This window comes from Olea europaea, chromosome 17, assembly GCF_002742605.1.
Source record: "Olea europaea var. sylvestris chromosome 17, O_europaea_v1, whole genome shotgun sequence".
NCBI classification, from domain to species: Eukaryota; Viridiplantae; Streptophyta; class Magnoliopsida; order Lamiales; family Oleaceae; genus Olea; species Olea europaea.
Genome location: NC_036253.1, coordinates 3,785,859 through 3,802,531, shown reverse-complemented (window position 1 = coordinate 3,802,531; position 16,673 = coordinate 3,785,859). Strand labels below are relative to the sequence as shown.

Here is a 16,673-nt window from a genome sequence, read left to right as displayed (position 1 = left end):
TTGAAGAAAACTCTCCACACTTTGATTCTCGTATTCAAACCCATATTTGATTTGAGCAATTACATAAAAAATATCAAACCAACATTCACCAAACACCACAACACAACCTTTTAAAGCCTTTGTTGATTCTTGGAGATCGAGGAAGGAGATCGAAGTCCCGATCATTAGAGAACAGGCGGTTCTCTTGAATTCAGAGGAGATAGACAAAATCAAGAGCCAGTAATTAGTGCAGCAAGCAATCCAGGAGGGCTAGGTGCCGGGAGTTGGTGCAGAATCATGCATTCCAGGAAGGTTTTGAGGAAATTATGGTCAGGATGTCAGAAAAACAAGTGTAGATTGAGTCTGACTGATTGTAAGTTTCGTTTTCATTTATAGTGGATTCCTACTGGCTTGGGCGTAGAGTTTTACCCACATTGGGGTTTCTCCGTCATCAAACAATTGTGTTATTTATCTTTTTGTAAATAATTTAAGACCGATATTCAAATATAAGATAGTAAAGCATGTGAACTAATGTGGACAAATTAATTTTTGTGACATGTTGCAATTATTAATTGATTGAAAAAGAAAATTTCGCATAAACACCTATTCACCCCCTCTAGGTGTTAATTGGGTCGAACTACAATATTTCAGGCAAAAAGGCTCGTCAATGAAAATCTTTAATGACAAAAATAAAATAAAATAAAGTTTGTACGTGAAGACAACATCTTTTTGTTGGTGTTGTCCTAGTTTTGCCGTTAAATGATAATTTTGACTAACCAATATGGTTGTACTGATGTTTTAAAATGAAACCAATATTTCTAGAAAATTTTATTGCAACAAAAATGATGGTTAACACTTTGCTAAATATCATAGAAATAACTATGAGATGCAGCACAAGACATTTTATTTTTTTATTAATAATGGTCAATTTTATAAGTTGTTAAGAGTTAGGGATTATTAATGCTATTTTTACTTAGATAAGGAATTAGGTTTTTATAGGAGGATGCGGCCACACCATCCTTGGTTTTAATAGATTTTCTCCAATTTAATTATAAACCTCAATTCAAAAATATCATTTATTTATCCATCCTGTGTTTGTCTTCAATTCTTCCACATTGCTTCGTCAAAATAAATACCATTAGTTGTAAAAGAACATTTTATCCATGAAATTGTAAGCTTGTTGTCAATAAGAATTTGTAATTTTCCAAATGAATATTTTTCAAAAAAAAGTTCTATGATAAAAAAGAATACACACTATATTAAAAACCAAGGAACACTAACAAACTATTGACAACTTCTAAAGATTCCTTCACACATTAATAATTTGAAACAAACGTTGAGTTTGTTTTCAAGCAATATAAAAGCTGAAGCAGTAACAAGCGCAAACACATTGGTGGAAGTGATCTCAGTACATAAATAGTTGCTAAACTACTGGCAACTTATTATTCATTTTACTTAAAAGTAGACAGAAAGTATGTAGGAAATTAATCTCAGCATTTACGGTAGCAAAAGCAAGCAAATCCCCAGCCCCTCCTATGGCAAGCTCCGTGTTGAGCCCTCTCCCAATTCCTGCACTGCCGATCAGAGTTGCCAGTATTCAAGCAAATTCCCGACCACGTCCTGCTCAGCCTTGAACAGACTTTATCTTCCACAATCTGCACATCTACATATACATATATGTATATATACACACACAGAGAGAGAGAGAAGCCGTATTAACTAAGTTTACCAACATTTGCATGCATGCTTAAATTTTGTCATCAACTTTTTCTGAATAAGACAGCACATTATGATAAATAAATTTCGATGTATTTTTCTTAGCTGAAGTGCTATCAAATCCTTAATACCAATTAGAATAGATTAGAATTCTAATTGGTGGAGTTCTTGACTTCTTCTTCCTCTTTTTGTAATTTTTCTTTTATTATCTATAAAATTGAAATATTTTAAAGAAATAATCCTTACTACCACGAAAACTTACAGCATGTTAAGTATATTGAAATGTTACGCTATTTCATGTACTATCTACGAAGGCCACGTTTGGCGTGACTTTTAAAAAGTCAAAAGAAGATTTTGAATCCAAAAGCAGATTTTGAACCTGTTTGATAATTTATTTAAAAGAACTTTTAGAGGTAGGTGTATCAATATGGCCTCCTCTAAAGGTTTTTTGAAAGAGAACTCTTTAGTAATTAGTTTCAAACAATAATTAAGGCAACTTCAATTTCATCATGAAATTTTTCAACAAGAAGTAGTCTTGACCAAAAGTTGAAAAAGACATTTATTCTGAAAAAAAAAAGAAAAAAAAATTGAACTAAAGACTTCTTACCGTTGGATGCTATAAGGAGGAAGCAGATGAGAAGGGCAGAGAAAATGAGTTTGGAAATTTGAGATTTTGCCATTTGCTACAATATGCATGTTGTGAGGTTTATCGTGCTTGTGAGGAATAGGGAGTGACAACAGAGATATATATATATATATATATATATATAAGTCATGGGGCTAATTTGGTCATTTGAGTAATTTTTGAAGTGTCACTAAAGAATTATAGATCAATATAACTAATTATACTTGGTAACATGACGAGGATTTGATAGTGAAACTTCCTACTCCAAAGAAAATGTAAAAAATATAATTTATGCAATTAAATAGAGCGTTTGACTTAATCAAACCATACTTGCTCATATGACCCCATGAAACCATATCTCGCACGAAATTGAGCACTACAACTAACTTTTAACTTATTTTTATAACTTGAAATTGTTTGGAATCTCAGTCTCTACCTTAACCAAACAAGTTATTAATAATTTTGATAAGAGATCATTATTTGCTAATTTACTTAAATCAAGGGTTTAACTTATAGGTAAATAATGTTTCCGAAGAAAAAAGGGGTTGAATTAATCAAATCTTGCTTGTTAGCAAGACTGCATGAAACCATGACTTGCACATATAAGAACATCATTTTTATGATACGTTTGGTACATTGTATTAGATAAGATAAAATAATAATTTATCGTTTCATCATCTTAAAATTATCCAGTGTTGTACGTCTGAATTGTGAGGCAACTCATTAGTAGTTTCAATAATAGGCGATTAAATGCTGAACACGTGGATTTTAGATACGAATTCATGATAGGTAGTGCATTATGTATGTTTGTCTTGTTTTTATGTATAATTGCAATTGTCTAGACCCCTGAGACGCTCCAATTCATCGCTTTATCAAAAGGGATAGTACTACTGCCACTTACCGCTCTTACTTTGAACTAATCGGTAAACATAGTTGCATTTATATGATATCTTAGGTTTTCTGACATATTTTCTAGAAATCTCATTTTCATGAAGTCAAATTCATAGATATGTCCAAGAATTTTACAGATCTTTTACTCGTTTTTAACTGATGTTTAATTTTACTCCCCCCCCCCCCCCCCCCCCCCCCGCGCCCCCCCCCCCCGAGCCCAATTTCTCGGGCCGTTCTTCTAGGTTGTTTATTTCCCCATTATAATATAAGAGTCTTAATCTCCAGTTGAAAATTTTTTGGCTCTTTTTCGTGTTTTTATTTTCCAAATAATCCATGACCTTCTATTGGGGTTAGGAGAACAAAGAGGAGTTGAACAGTTTAAACAGTATGGTGAGTTAAAACAATTTGATATTTTATTTATTTTCCCTACGGATAAAACTGAATATGGATGCAAATATTTTTTAGAAGTAGAAAATTCTATTTTGATTGTACGAATGGATATTGCGGAACAAGAAAACAAATAAGAAGTTTTAGATTGGGTTTTGAAATGAATGAAAAGTTCATTATAAATTCCTTTCCAATCCTTGGTGTATTCTGGTACTTAAAGTTTAATGTAACTACTTAACATAATTTTCTTTTTTATGTCTACGCTATTACGTAGCCAACTACATTATAACACATACCTTGCAAGGGCATCTCACTAGTTCTATTAAGAATTTAGAGTGTCAATGTTTTTGTTTTTGTTTTTGTTTTTTTTTGTTTTTTTTTGTTTTTTTGTTTTTGAAGACAAAAACATATTGTTAATATTTTTGTGTCCTTTTAGCATATGGTACTTTTTGTTATCTTTGAGTAAGAGTAATGTTTAATATTTGACGAAAGGTTTGCTATTTTCATTTGGGCAGAAAGGCTCGCCAATGAAAATATTTGCTGACAAAATAAAAAAATGTGTCCGTGAAGACATCATTTTTGTAAATGATAATTTTGATTAACCGATATGGTTTTATTGATGTTTTAAAATGAAAATAATATTTCTAGAAAATTTCATTACAACAAAAAGGTTGGTTAACATTTGTTGTTAGATATCATAGAACTAACTATGAGATGCAGCACAAGACAATTTATTTTTATTAATAATGGTCAATTTTATAAGTTATTAAGAGTTCGGGATTATTAATGCTATTTTTATTTATATCAGGAATTAGGTTTTTATAGAAGGCTGCGGCTACACTATCCTTGGTTTTAATAGATTTTTCTCCAATTTTATTATAAACCTAAATTCAAAAATATCATTTATTTATCCATCATGTGTTTGTCTGCAATTCTTACACATCGCTTCATCAAAATAAATGCCATTACTTGTAAAAGAACCTTTTATCCATGAAATTGTAAGCTTGTTGTCAATAAGAATTTGTAATTTTTCAATTAAATATTTTTCAAAATAAAGTTCTAAGATAAAAAAAAAAAAAAAAAAAAAAAAAAAAAGAAGCGCAATGTGTTTAAAAACCATGGAACACAAACAAATCATTGACGAATTCAAAGGATTCCTTCACACATAAATAATTTGAAACAAACGTTGAGTTTATTTTGAAGCAATACAAAAGCTGAAGCTGTAACAAGTACAAACACGTCGGCGGAAGTGATTTCAATACGTATATAGTTACTAAACAACTAGCAACATATTATTCATTTTACTTAAAAGTAGATAAAAAGTATGTAGGAGATTAATCTCATCATTTACCGTAGCAAAAGCAAGCAAATCCCCAGCCCCTCCTATGGCAAGCTCCACGTTGAGCCCTCTCTCAGTTCCTGCACTGCCAAACACAGAGAGAGAGAGAGAGAGAGAGAGAGAGAGAGAGAGAGAGAGAGAGAGAGGCTGTATTAGCTAAGTTTACCAGCATTTGCATGCATGCTTAAATTATGTCATCAACTTTTACTTAATAAGACTGCACAATATGATAAATAAATTTTGACGTACTTTTCTTAGTTGAAGTGCTATCGAATCCTTACTACCTGTTGACCCTCAAAAATGGTCGACAGGTGCTGATACAAGATAATATACACGTGGATGTATTATACAGTATTTCTACTGTAAATATGAATGTTTGTGGAAGAAGGTGAATTGTGAACAATGCAAGTATATTATTTCATTCACTGTATTTTTCCAAGCTCTCTGAATTGATACAAGAATTTCCTATTTATAGTGATCAGGCCAACATGGTCACCGTAGGATTGGATGCATGTGGCCTGATCTGTCGACCCTAACTGTTACATCAACCATGTCATCTATTAATTACATTGATAGACTTTTGACAAGAAATCAACCACTCTATAAGCTAAGCTGACATTCCTGACACTTATTAACTGCGCACGTCACATCAGTCAACTCTGGAGATGCGCTTGTCCGACCCTCTTCTGTTTGTCCAGGACTTCGGATAGTAGAGTGGTTCGATAGCGGAAAACGAACCACCTCGGATCAACTTAGTGCAATGAGCTCGGCACTTCCTTTAAAGCTTCGGACGTTATTCCCTTATGCACTAATTTTTAGGTGCTCGCCATATGTATGCATATGAGGTCTCCACGTAGACCTTTCTGTATTGACTAGTAATAATAGTCTCCCAAGTCTATGTTCGATTACTTATGTGGTATATATAATTTGTAATTAATTCCAAAGTTTCCAAGAAAAATTCCAAGAGAAGAAATTCCATTCATTCGTAGGGTTGGCAATGGCCCGCCATTCCATCGGGCATTTTTTCACCCGCTACTCGCCCCGGTACTCGTTTAAAGTAGGGTAGGATGGGATGATTACAATGTTTATGTATCCATTTAATTTTTTTATATAGTTTTTGACTATTTTGAAAATTTCAAGTGGATGAATAAGTAAATAATTGAATTGGCCCCCATTTATTCAATTAAGACAATAATATAACTATTAAAATTTTTAATTAATCAATTAATTTTTAAAAAGTTAAATTGTTCGAATACATTTTATAAACTAAGGTTTTTATTGTTAATTTATCAATTCCTTAGATAATCTTATTTGCTATCTTTTATTAGAATTAATGAAAATCCGTGAAGCTTTTCATTTAAAGTATTAAATTCTTTATTAACAAAAAATTAAATGGGGTAGGACGAGGCCCCTATTACCTGTAACCACCTCGGGATGGAATTTCCCGCACCATACCTGACCCAGTTACTTGATTAAGCAAGTAATCTTCGTCCCGTTCAAGGCGGATCCACGGGTATCGAGTTTGATGGGTATTTTTGCCATTCCTATTCATTAGTATAGAAATTCCTAAGTTTCCAAGAAAAATTCCAAGAGAAGAATTTGTAATTATTTTACTAATAATGAATACATATATACCCAAATGTGTAATAATAGTAGACTTCATCTCAAAACATGAAGTACGATATGAAATCTTGGGACTATAGTAAAAAACCAGTCATATCCCATCATTTCACACAGTATAACATTTTCATAACTCATGCTCGCTAACATAGTTGATACTTAAATGAGATTGTGTAAATTTGTCATTTGGAAAGTTCATATCTTCTTTATAGTCTGCATGAAAGTATTCAAAAGCATCCTCGACATATTTCCCACGATCTTAGATGAATAGGTGTGGTATCTCCGGTCTAAGATCACATATTTCCCTATCCAACTTCATATGCCTATTCAATTATATTCAGATGGTTCATTAATTAACTGAGACGGAATGAGAAAAAAATGAAAACAATTAAGCAACTCAAGAGGAAGAGATGGTTAAACTTGTGGCTCCATCGAACATATTATTGTCACTCACGTGTTCATTCTGCGTCACTCCTGCCTCCATTTAATGACTCTCTGAGAATTCAAGAAAACCAAATAATGAAGTGCTGGTGTTGGTAGATGTGAAGATGGAAAGTGATAGGCTGATGAGATTTACAATTAGCAGTGATTTAGACGAAATGGTTTTTTTCTTGCCTGATGGTGCATCACCTGATGAGGCGTTGAGTGTAAAACCTGAGCATTTGGTGGACATGAATGTGGGGTTGAGCAATGGGTTTTTTTCTTGAATGTGAAGATGGAAAATGATTGATGCAAGACTAAGTCCTCTTTGTACTTGGGGTCTTAGTTGGAATCTACTAGCAGCTGACTTGTAAATACATGTGGAATTTATTTGCATTTTTATCTCCAGTAATATATTAAGTCTCCCACAAACTCCATTATATCAGTTGGTTACATGGGTCTTGATGTACGTGTTAGAAAATTACACCGATATTGTGCATATTATATTCACAAAACATGTCATTTATGTTCACGAAATCGAAACGCAATTTCGTCTTACTGAAATGAATCTGGAAAGACGAAATATTCAATCATTTCCTTTCTTTATTTCAAACCTACATGAAATCAAAAGAATGTTATTAACTTTCTAAAATCAAATACGAAGAAAGAATCAAGGTGATATGTGAATGATGCGATCGGCCGAGGCAAGTGTTAGACATTTTATCCTTAGGATGAATTTGTCCCGCATCGGTAGTAACGATTTTTCGACAATCATCTCTCAAGATACAACAACCACGTCAAGCCATAGGAGCACTCCAAATGACTTCGACCAATGAACTCAAACGGAGTTTTCTCTCTACTATAACCATGATTTTGATGTAAGTGTTTTATGCAAACTAAAGTGTAAGCATGGAATGGAATGATATGGAACTATCTATTGACTTTCATGAATTTCTTGAATTATAAAATTCAAACACATGGGGTCTATATATAGTAGTTGAAAATGTATGTCAAAAGACACAACCATACCAAGAGTCACATCTCTTGGAATTCATAATTATTGGAAAATGATTATGCCAAAGATCATGATCGTTCATATAAAAATACATTTTTTCATCCAACTCTTTTCTAGAATATTTCACATATTTTATACAATTTTTAAATAATTTTACGTATTAAACTGCTTACATTTGGCTTAATTTCTCGTTCACCAAATTAAGAATTTCACTTAAATAATCATGTAAAATTGGTCACAACCAATTTTCGATACAAAATTCAAACAATCCCCCAAATGAATGAAAATTAATGCAAATGTCTATGCAGACACTGGTAGAGAGAGAGAGCAAAACACTACATCAGGTAAGGTAGCTTCTGTCTTTGAACCTTTCTTAGTGAAATACCATCGGATTTACTAGTTAAATGGTGAATGCGATGTTCTTGAACCATCAGCCATTGGTATAAACCAAGACAATAGTACTCACAATGTCTCCATTAACCGTTCATGATTCTCATGACTTGGTTCATTCTGGCCCTGAACCCATCTTTGTTTTGTAAGTATTTAAAAAATTCAAACCTTAAATAATTCACATTGAAGCGGCCCCACTTCACACTTACATAGGTGATTTCCTATTAAGAGTATTCTTCTCTACTCCACTTGACTTAATCTAGATATAGGAATCACTAAAAGTTTATCTTAACCTCCAACCACTTTAAAGAAAGCACTTTGGTATCATAGAAATGAGTTAGGAAATTAGTTTCCTAAGTGTTTCATGGAATCCTCATAAATTAGTTGTCCATTTGAACTAAGATCTTGAGATTTTCAGTCAACATGGTAAGGTTACCATCATAAGGACTCTTACTCAGTGGGCTTAATCTCATTCCCTTCGATATGCAGTAAACTTGATCTCTTGGTTAACATATATAAATGGATCCACAAGTTTACACCAATGAAATCAACTGCTTATGGTATTATGTCGTCCAGACTTATCATTACACGTGACTTAGTATCTTATCAAATTTAGCTAGCCAGCAATCGATTCATTTCATAGATATACATTGCCAACACCAAGAAATACTCTTATGAAGCTACATGCTTCTCATTAGCTTTATCTAAAGCTTTATCAATTTCCAAATATGATTGGAGGATTTCTATCAAACCATTACACTATCATATTTACTAGTGGATTTTATACATGGGTATTCAATATCATCATTAAAGCATTACAATGCATTTGAACTTTATGAATATTCTCTAATATTCCAATTGTTCTTGTATATCCAAATAACCGTAATGATTGGCTTTCATTCCATTTAATCCACTTTAGGGCTTTTATCCCTTTTCATCCACTTTAGACTTATTGTATATCATCGCATCACAATATCCTTCCAATACCTCAGGATATCTTGTGAAATGTAATCCATAGGTCATAGTATTTCAAATACCTAAGGATCTCTATCAATGCCACCCAATAATCATGGCCTGGATTACTCATGAATCTACTAAATTTATTCACAGCAAAAGCATTATCCAATCGAGTGCAGTTCGTAATATACATTAGAATGCCAATTACTTGTGAATATCTCAGTTGTGACACGCTTTTACACCCTTATTTTGACCAAGTATGGACTTGTGTCAATAGGGTTTTTTCTGAACATTCCTCTAATACTCGAAACTTTTTAAATATTTTCTCAACATAATGAGACTAGGAAAGTACAATTCATTCCGATGTTATAGAAATTTTTATCTCTAGTATTACATATGTCACACCCATATCTTTCATGTCGTAATGCTTTATAAGCATTTTCTTGGCGTTTAGTACTATTTTGTGACTATTGTCCATCACCAACATACTGTCTACATATAGACATACAATCACATAAGCATTTGGTGTATTTTTCACGTATACACACTTGTCACATTCATTTATTTTGAAATTGTTTGACAATATCATTTTATCAAACTTTTGGTGTCATTGCTTAGGAGCTTGTTTCAATCCATATAAGGACTCAATAAGATTACAAACTTTATGGCTTTCACTTGGAGACGCCTTCAGGTTGCTCCATGTATATCTCTTCTTCTAACTCACCATTTAAGAATCCCAATTTCAAATCCACTTGGATAATCTTAAGGTTATGTATTGCCACAGTTACAATTAGTAACCTTATCGAAGTGATTCTAGTCATGGGTGAGTGGGTAAAGAAGTCAAATCCTTCTTCCTGCTTATATATTTTGGCAACCAATATGGTCTTATATTTGTCGATGGATCCATCTGGTTTTAATCCATTTACATCCTAAGGCTTATTCTCATGTATGAATGAATTTACATTATGGAATCTATCTCACTATTGATAGCTTCCTTCCAATGCGGTGCTTCAGAATAGACATTGATTCTTTAGAAGTCTTTAGGTTATTTTCTACCATATATGTTAGAAAATTTGGGTCAAACGAAGTGGACGTTCTAGCCCTCTTACTGCTCTTTGGTTCTTCCTCATTTAAAAACCCATTTGTAGTTTCATATGTTCTGTTATTCAACTTACATTTTCCTTATCTTTGCAAGGAAACACATTCTCAAAGAATATCACATTCATTGACTCAATTATGGTACCCTAGTGTACATTAGATTTGTATATGAGGAAACGATATGCACTACTGTTATTGGCGTATCTAATAAATATGCAATCAACCGTTTTAGAACTAATCTTTATTTATTTGGGCTTAGGAATCTCAACATTTGCCAAACACCCCCACACTTTTAAGTGTTGGTCGGAAGGAGGATGACATTTCCATAACTTATATGATGTCTCTTCCATTTTCTTGAGAGGTATAAGAAAGTGTAACTTTAAACTAAGTTACCCCTACAATTCCTAAATTAGGGCTATATATCCAAGTAGTGGCATTGTACCCACACAACTTGAACTTTTCACATAAGTTCTCAAGCATTTATGATAACCTCCACATTTTTGGATTATTCTTAACCTTAGAGATTATCAACTCTTTCATAGTTCAATCCATTTATCACTTAGATAATATCTGAATTGGATTCTTGATGAAAGTCTATGTACTTTCAAAATAGTGGTCATTGTTTCACGTGAATGAAAAATCATTTTCCATTCGAAATTGTACTTCAATCAACCATATTAATTTGATCATCACTAGAGCAACAATGCTTTTCCAAACATAAACCAACTTAATTGGTTACACGATTGAAGTCAAATTTAACAATGAAGAAGACTAAACATCTTCAACCATGTGCAACTTTCACATTTGTGACATTTCACAAATAATATTATTTACATCAAATAATAAAGTACATTTCAACTTATTCACGATATTCACATTTGAATGAATTAATCAACTATCAGTTGAAAAGTTGTGTTTGCAAACAACACAAGCTTAAAAGAGGACACACCTCTTAAAATTATTCCTAGAATATTTCATGATATTCTTCACATTTTTGCATAACATAATTTTTATCCTTTATAAATAAATATCATTTTACAATCATTATTTTTAAGGATTTTTGGCACCACTGCCAACTATAGATATCATTTGTGCTCTATAATATATTTTCATATCTCAATAATTGGGGAAGCAATTTCCAATTTAAAATAATTAGGACAGAACCACATTTTGTCACTCTTACGTAATTCATCTCATTCAATCATTCCAAACAAGGGATAGGCCATTGTATTGACAAATAAATTTTATACGTCAAAATTATGAAACTATATGCCCGTTCATAATTTTTAACTTGGAATTATCGACTTGCAAAATATAAAATGGTTCACAATGTCCATTTATAATTAATCAAAGATGCAATGGACACAAGCACATGCATAAGTCCACCATTTCATTGCATTTAAAATGAAAAGTCACATTATTCCAATCATTTCCTCCCATGGCAGTTACAAATATACAATGAGTCGTCAAAACATATTCCATAATTTCAATAGAGAGGAAATTACTAATTACATGAATCGCAATCAAAACCATGAATTGCATTAAACATGTATTTAATGAATCTATATTTCACATGCAATAATTTGGAGTCCCTTCTACTTCCAAATTAATTCATAAAAGTTCATTTTCGATTTTCAGTTTAAGAATGCAAATAGATATTGGCAAATGAAACTACCCAAAAGGACAGATTAACCGGTAAATGATTTTTATCCATTACCCACCATGGTAACATTATCTTCCAATTGTTAAATGATTTATACACATCTTATGCACATTTTTCATGCAGTTTGTCCATTCGCTGGCGGTTGATCAGACAAATATTCAAACATAATTCAACATATATGTAGGTAACAATTTAAAAGTAAAGAGATGTGGACCAATGGTCACAAAATCTTGCACTTTCCCATCATTCACGAAAAAGGATCATTCATACTTATACACAATCATGTGACAGTAGTCATATTATTAAATCCAAATTACTCCACCATAATATCATGAATGCAGAGATTGACTCGCTAATTCATCTATTTCCATACAAAAACATTTATAAACCATTTGTAGAGAATACACTTGATGGTATATTTGCCAATTCTAAATAAAATTTTGGAATATAAATGCACAATAAAAACCACTAAAATTCATCTTAAGATTGTTGAAAAATTACACCGATATTGTGCATATTTATATTCACAAAACATGCCATTTATGTTCACGAAATTGAAACGCAATTTCGTCTTACCGAAATGAATTTAGGAAGATGAAATGACAGATTCAATTATTTCCTTTCTTTATTTCAAACCTACATGAAATCAAAAGAATGTTATTAATTTTCTAAAATTAAATACAAAGAAAGAATCAAGGTGAGATGCAAATGATGTGATAGGCCGAGACAAGTGGTAGACACTTTATCCTTAAGATGAATTTGCTCCGCATCGGTGCTAACGATTTTTCGACAATTATCTCCTAAGATACAATGACCACGTCAAGTTATAGGAGCACTCCAAAAGACTTTGACCAACGAACTCGAATGGAGTTCCTTCTCTACCATAATCATGACTTTGATTGAAGTGTTTTATGCAAACTAAATTTTAAGTATGGAATGGAATGATATGGAACTATCTATTGACTTTCATGAGTTTCTTGAATTATAAAATTCAAACACATGGGTTCTTTATATAATAGTTGGAAGGATATGTCAAAAGACACAAACATACCAAGAGTCACATCTCTTGGAATTCATAATTATTGGAAAATGATTATGCAAAAGGTCATGACCGTTCATATGAAAATACATCTTCTCATCCAACTCTTTTCTAGAATATTCCACAATATTCTATACAATTTTCCAACAATTTCAAGTATTAAGCGGCTTACATTTAGCTTAATTTCTCATTCATCAAATTAAGAATTCCACTTAAATAATTATGTAAAATTGGTCACAAACAATTTTTGATACAAAATTCCAACATTATGTGGGGTGTTATGCAATTTAGCTTTTAGTTCATGGTTTAATTTCTGCTGGTTTTTAGTATGTTAGTGGGTCAATTAGCTGATTTTTAGCATGTTAATGGGTCAATTAGTTATCTGTAATAATCTATTTAAAGCCTTCGGTTGTTCAATGAAAGGGGCACAGCCTTGAAATTTCCAACTATTTTCTCTCGGAAGTGATTTCCTACCCTTTCAGAAATCAGTGTGATATTGAATTTCTGGGAATTTTATTTCTGCATATTGCATACACCAATGATAGGCCGATGAGACTTAGAATTGGTAGTGATTCAGAGATTACGAAATGTTTTTTCTATTGCCTGATTTGGTTGCTCGATGGTGCATCACCTGATGAGGTATTGAGTGTAAAAACTGAGCATTTGGTGGACATGAATGTGGGGTTGAGAAACAGGGTTCCTTCTCGGGTGAACACTTTGCATAACGTGTTAATTAGTATATAGAAGAGAGCCCCCAGGGCATATCTCCCAGTGGCAAAGGGGAGGGCGGATAGGGCTCAGCGCGGCAGTGTGCAGAGTTCGATTCCCCAGAAGGTGGAATTGGCTTTGTTGCAAGTGAGAGTTACCATATGGGTTAACAGCCTTGGCCTATTCATGTGCTTTTCACCCTGGCTTTTGGAAGCACATCCTGCGATTTATCTCCTCCACGATGGCCCAGGGCAAGGTCGGTGGAGGCCCTTAAAGTTGGGGTTCAACCTTTTTTTTTTAGTATATAGAAGAGAACTAATTGTTTATAGAGTCTTGAAGTTTCATCTTAATGAGTCAATCCGTGTTAAAGAAGAGTAGACTTTCGATTTCAACGTTAAGAGGTCTCCCATGAGAAGAGATACACAAATATTGTAATTTGACAGTTTATTTAGAAAGATAAAGAAAACACATTCATTTTCTTGTGAAGCAATACAAATGTTGAAGCAGTAACAAACACAAACAAACTTTGGTACAAATTATTCCAATACATATATGGTTGCGGACCTGATAAGCAACCTTTTATTCATGATATTATCAAGCAAGCAAGCAAGTTGAGATTATTTAGCTATAATCTCAGCATTTACGGTAGCAAAAGCAAGCGAATCCCCAGCCCCTTCTGTGGCAAGCTCCGTGCAGAGCTCCCTCCCAGTTCCTACATTGCCGGTTGCAGTTGCCGGTGTTCAAGCATAACCCCGACCATGTTTTGCTCAGTCTCGAACAAACTTTTGCTTCCGCCATCTGCACCTCTGATATATATATATATATATATATATATATATAGAGAGAGAGAGAGAGAGAGAGAGAGAGAGAGAGAGGCTGTATTAGCAAAGTTTATCAACATTCGCATGCATGCTTAAATTATGTCAACAACTTTATAAAGTACGAGGTACTGATTAAGACTGCACAATATGATAAATAAATTTTAATGTCTTTTTCTTAGTTGAAGTGCTATCAAATCCGAATTAGAATTCTAATTGGTGGAGGTCTTGACTTCATCTTCCTCTCTTGCTTGTAATTTTTCTTTTGTTATCTATAAAATTAAAATATTTTAATAAAAAAAATCCTTACTACCAAGCAAACTTATGGCATGTTTAGCATATTGAAATGTTATGCCGTTTCACGTACTGTATACGAAGAATGCGTTTGGCATGACTTTTTAAAAGTCAAAAGAAGATTTTTGACATGTTTGATAATTTCATTCAAAAGAAATCTATTTAGATGAACTTTTAGAGGGAGATGTATCAATATGGCCTCCTCTAAACGTTTTTTTGAAAAAGAATTCTTTTAGAAATTAGTTTCAAACAATAATTAAAGTAGCTTCATCATGAAATTTTTCTACAAGATGTCTTGACCGAAAGTTGGAAAAGACATTTATTTTGAAAAAAAAAAAATGAAGAAGAAGAAGAACTAAGGACCTCTTACCATTGGATGCTATGAGGAGGAAGCAGATGAGAAGGGCAAAGAAAATGACTTTGGAAATTTGAGATTTTGCCATTTGCTACGTGTATGTTGTGAGGTTTTTCGTGCTTGTGAGGAATAGAGTGAGGGACAACAGAGATATATATAGTAGTCTTGGGGCTAATTTGGTCATTTGAGTAATTGTTGAAGCCTCACTAAAGAATTATAGATTAACATAACTAATTATCCTAGGTAACATGCCGAGGATTTGATAGTGAGACTTCCTACTCCAAAGATAATGTTAAAATAATAGAGTTTGACTTAATCAAACCATACTTGTTCACACGTCTGCACAAAACCATAACTTGCAAGAAATTGAGCACTAAAATAAACTTATAACTTATTTTTATAACTTAAAATTGTCCAGAATCTCGGAGTCTACCTTAACCAAACAAGTTATTTATAATTTCGATAAGAGATCATTATTTGCTAATTTACTTAAATCAAGGGTTTGACTTAAAGGTAAATAGTGTTTATGAAGAAAAAGAGGGTTTACTTGATCAAATCATCCTTGTAAGGAAGACTGCATGAAACCATGACTTGCACATATTAATCATTTTATGATACGTTTGGTACATTTTATTACATAAGATTAAATAATAATTTATCATTTTATCATCTTAAAATTATCTGGTGTTGTACAATTTATCTGAATTGTGAAGCAACTTATTAGTAGTTTCAATAAAAGGAGATTTATTGCTGAACATGAGGGTTATAGATACGATTTTTTTCATGACATGTATAGTATTCTCGAGTTTAAGTTGTTGAGTAAGTCATTATCCGATGGCTGCAATTGTCGGATTTAATTGGCATGATATTTTACTAATAATGGGTGCATATATATAACCTAAATGTGTAGTAATAGTAAACTTACTCCATCTCAAAACATGAAGTACAATGTGACTATAGTTCAAAACCAGTCAAATCCCATCATTTTACATGGTATAATATTTTCTCAACTCATGGTCGCTCATGTAGTTGATACTTAAATAAGATTGTGTAAATTTGTCATTTGGAAAGTTCATAACTTCTTTATAGTTTCCTTGAAAGTATTCAAAAGCTTCCTCGACATATTCCCCATGATCTTAGATGAATAGGTGTGGTATCTCCGGTCTAAGATCACATATTTCCCTATCCAACTTTATATGCCTATTCAATCATATTAAGATGGTTCATTAAATTACTGAGACGGAATGGGGAAAAAAGAAAGCAACTCAAAAAGAAGAGATGATAAAACTTGTGGCTCCATTGAACGCCATCAAAGGTAGTAATAAGAGTTTGCATCAATATATTTGATTGAGCCCCTTA

The 16,673-nt window shown here is 32.7% G+C and overlaps 1 long non-coding RNA gene across 1 annotated transcript; it reads right to left on the bottom strand.

The window, feature by feature from the left end:
• Positions 1–14,274: 14,274 nt before the first annotated feature.
• Positions 14,275–15,424, bottom strand: LOC111365777. Its single transcript, XR_002697483.1, has 2 exons — positions 15,330–15,424; positions 14,275–14,653 (listed from the first exon to the last, which is right to left on the bottom strand). It is a non-coding gene; the product is annotated as an uncharacterized LOC111365777 (long non-coding RNA).
• Positions 15,425–16,673: the final 1,249 nt, after the last annotated feature.